Here is a 3,465-nt window from a genome sequence, read left to right on the forward strand (position 1 = left end):
CTGCTGGCCATGACAACTGATTTCAGCCAAGTAATGACTGAAAACCAAAAACAAACGAAACTCTTTTGTTGCTGGAGTGTCATTAGTGTATCTTTCTTTCCCCTGAGCAGTGAATCAACCCTTCCCTTTCTCTTCTGTCTCACTACTACTGTTCTTACAGAACACATTGCAGCTACCTTTTATGTCCTTGGTGACACCTGAACTCACCTTGTGCCTTAAGGACATGACAACAGCTTCTAGTGAGTCATATCCATCTGGCCTTTTATCCTGTCTCCAACCAAGGTCAATAGCAGGTGTTTAGAAAACAGCACAAGAACCAGGCAGCTGTGTATTAATTTTTGTCAGCATCTTGGGGTTGAGGAACATCCTGACCAAGAGGTTGCATCCTTGCATGTAATAGTTCTGGGTGGATTTTCCCACCTTCTCCCCTCATGCCCAATGAATTTTCCCCATAATTTAAAGGCATTTTTAGCATACACAATACTCGTCAGTAAATTAGCAAAACCACACACTGTCAGAAATAACCTCCATCAGTCTATGCTGAACCTACCACACAAGAACCTATCCAATGTATTCTTACTATTTACCAGTTTTTCTCTTTCTGGTCCTTGATTCTCCCATGTTTTGTCAATTTGCACTTCTCTAGGATGTGCCAGCTCTTATGCCTTCTTTATGCTTCTGTGTAGCAGAGTTAACCCAACTGAAGCTCCGTTTGGGATGTTGACACCACTAGACTTCATGTGCTGTCTTGTGAAGAGGTTTGGGTTTGATGAGGCAGCATCTTAGATGAGGCAGCATCTTCCAACTCTCCTTCTTCTTTTCCCAAAACTCTGAGTGAAAAAGGAAAGTTGCAAAAATTAAGAGCATTTTTAATTGTAACTCGGTGTTGAAACAAGAACCTTAATTTCCCTTTGACAATTATCTCCATATGGAGTAGATGTCACCTGTTTTGCAATCAGAATGAGAGGTTTTTGCAATCAGCTTGCATTTTGTAAATCGCTGATGAAGCCACAAGATAAGAGAACAATACCTCATCCAAGTGAGGGCAGTGGGTTCAGAAGAGAGATACCTTGAATAAACTTAGAGATGTCAGCGCAGGGTTTGACACCGATGAGCTCGACACAGACTAATTTACCCAATGAAGAAAGAAATTTTTCCATATTTAGCTCCATGATGCCACAAGAAGACAGCTATGAGCAACAAGCCAGTAGTGTAATGCCAGCTCACCGAGCAGGGCTGAAGTGAAGGCGTGTTTGGGGAATCAGAGCCAGCTGTAGCCATCAGCCTGAGCACAGGGCTTTCATAGGGGATGTTTATAGATAGACACAGATGTTTCCCAGTCCCTGGATTTCCTTGAACACCCAATAAGGAAAAAAAAAAAAAAAAAAGGTCAGTATTTTCCTATAAGTGATTCTATATCCTCACCAGAAATAAGCAAGCAAATCCCAAACCAACATGTCTTTTCTTCATTGATCCAAAACATGTATTCTCCACATAAATAACAGTTTCTTTTTTGTTATTCATTCCAGCTGAGTGGACTGCTTACCTGGCCACATAAATGTCTTCAAGTCGATAAAAGCCACTTACTTAGCTACAAACCACATACTTTGTAAGGGAAAATGAAGGAAATTCCAGGAATAGTTTACAGGTAGAGGTTGTGCTCCTACGGTTATCATTTTAAGGAGGATAGTTATCTGCTTGGTTTTGCATTATGTCCCCAGGCATCTCTGTGTGTGTGCATATGTAGGTATTAATAAATGATAAGTTTATAAACAAGTGCATGCATGCCAGCAAAAGCATGTGTGTATATTTACATATGTGCTTATGTTATATAAAGTCAATTTGTCAGACCTGGAAATGAAGAAGCTATGCACCTTTTTTTAATTGTAACATCAGTGCAGTGTCCCCTCATTTGCACATGCAGTTTTGTAGACATAGTTGATGCAGTTTAGACCTTTACTGGGATTAATCTCTACTAATTTGGGTTACCTAACAGTTAGGCATTATCAGTTAGAGAGAGGCACCTCCAGAAATCAGAGTTCAAAGAGGTGGGATCATTTATCATATGGATGCTATACAAGCACCTTAACAGCTTGCTTAAATTGGATGTCTCACTTCAAGACAGTTAAAGTTGGAGGAAACAAATCTTTCTGCCAGCTACTTGATTGCTGTTAGACAGCTCAGGAAAATCATCTGAGTATGCAAATAACTGGACAGAAAAAAATGAGAAAGCAGGGTAATATCACTTGTGCTCTGGTAAAAACTTATTAGAGAACTGCAGAGTCCAGGCAGAGCTGGATTTCTGGCCTCCTGTAACATGCATGTGTTGCAAAATTGTACACAATATATGTTTTCAAAATCTGTACACAATACCAGCTTTCCTTTATGTGCATCTGTTGCCACACCCATATTTAAGCAAAAGCGAAGAGGTTTGCAGGTAAAAATGCCACTGTTGGTTTTAATAGGCATAAACGCCCAAACATGATCCAGCACAAATGGCTGGAATTGTTAAAATGTACCCATTGCTGTTTGGCATCTTCAGGCTGCCAGTGTTTATGAAGGAACTAGGAAAAGTGTAGAGCTGTTTGTTAAAATCTTGTAGGATATTTTCCTTCACCAAGAACTACTTTATTAAGAAAATATTTGAATATTCTTATTTTAAACAAACAGTGTTGCTAATACTCGTCAATATATTAAAAACACAAATCAGATAGAGAAATAATTAAAATGTGCAATTCAAAGAAACAAACACCCCTCTCTCAACACTCTGTTAATTAAATTTTAATGATGTCCAAAAATACACAATCTTTTATCTAATGCTTTGACAGTCTTTCAGACAACTGAATCAAGAGAAAGTCCCAAGTCTTCCTTTCCAAATGGTGGGAAAACAAATGTTAACCTGCTGTGAGAAAAACTAGTCCTGCACGTCAACATCACCCATTGTTATATTCATCAAGAAAGCTTCAATTCCAAAGCTCTTGATCCAGCTCTTTTTATAAACACTCAGTATAAAACACAAAACAAAAATAGCTAGGCCATTACCTCAATCATCAATGATCTTTTAAAAGACAGATAATTTGAAGTATCTCACCCATGGAAGAGAATTCTGTATTTACAATCTTTTATATTGCTACATAGAAATTAACAAAAGATTTCTTCTTTATCTAGGTATATAGACTGTGATCATCAGTGTGGGATTGCCCTTAATGACTTCCCTTCCTTAGGGAAGAGTGGAATTTTGTCTGGTTTGTTCACAGTAATTTCTGAAAGTTAAGGCGCGAAACAACGTGCAAATCTGATTTGCGCAAAACAGCAGAATTACAGCTCTGTTCATCTCTAGAAATTATTGCCTGAGTGATGCGGCACGTGTCCATATAACTGAAGACATGTTCCATGGACTTTGCAAAAATATAACATAAAAGACAGTAGGAAATAAAAATGCTCATTTCACACAGAGCTGCGTAT

This window comes from Accipiter gentilis, chromosome Z, assembly GCF_929443795.1.
Source record: "Accipiter gentilis chromosome Z, bAccGen1.1, whole genome shotgun sequence".
Lineage (NCBI taxonomy): Eukaryota > Metazoa > Chordata > Aves > Accipitriformes > Accipitridae > Astur > Astur gentilis.